Source organism: Leishmania donovani, chromosome 23 (genome assembly GCF_000227135.1).
Source record: "Leishmania donovani BPK282A1 complete genome, chromosome 23".
In the NCBI taxonomy this organism is placed as follows: domain Eukaryota; phylum Euglenozoa; class Kinetoplastea; order Trypanosomatida; family Trypanosomatidae; genus Leishmania; species Leishmania donovani.
In genome coordinates, this window is record NC_018250.1 from 670,033 (window position 1) to 670,708 (window position 676).

Here is a 676-nt window from a genome sequence, read left to right on the forward strand (position 1 = left end):
CACCCAGCTGAGAGACTTTCCTGCTCTCTCTCATGTGTTCCGTTTTTCTTGGGTTCCCATCGCTTGTCTCTCTTCCCAGAGCACCCGGGTGACGGGAGGCACACCGCAGTGCGTGGCATCACAGGGCGCAGCAACCCCGCCACGCTCTGCGTGTGGGGAGAAGCCAAGCAGCCTCCACCTATCCCATGCCAATGCCGAGCGAACCGCTGGTGGTGACGGGGCCCAGCACCCACGACGTAGGGGAGTCAGAGCGGTGCATCGCTACGGATGTCGGCGGTCGGGTCCTGGACGGCGGTGCGTCGGAGCGGCCTGCGACGGCGCACGTGCTTGCGCCTTTTATATGTGGCAGGCAGAGCTTCAACGCGACTTGAGCGTGCCCCACACACCAGGCCCTCGCACTGCCCACCTGGTGGGAGGAGCCCCGAGTGTCGCGCCGAGGGACGCCACCAGGGGTGGCGACCGGGGATGGTGGGCGCGGCTGTGAGGCGACCCGCAACGCGGGTGAGTGGGTAGAGGTTTGGGGCAGGGGCTGTGCGCCGGTGACCGAGTCGGCGCACTGCTGCAACTCGTGTCTACGGCTTCTTCGCAGCACGGGATGAGACCTGTGACTCGCCGGTTGGTGGGGGTGGGGGGCTCAAGAGCGGTGTGGAGCTCGGGTGTCTCTTTGTTTTGTGGC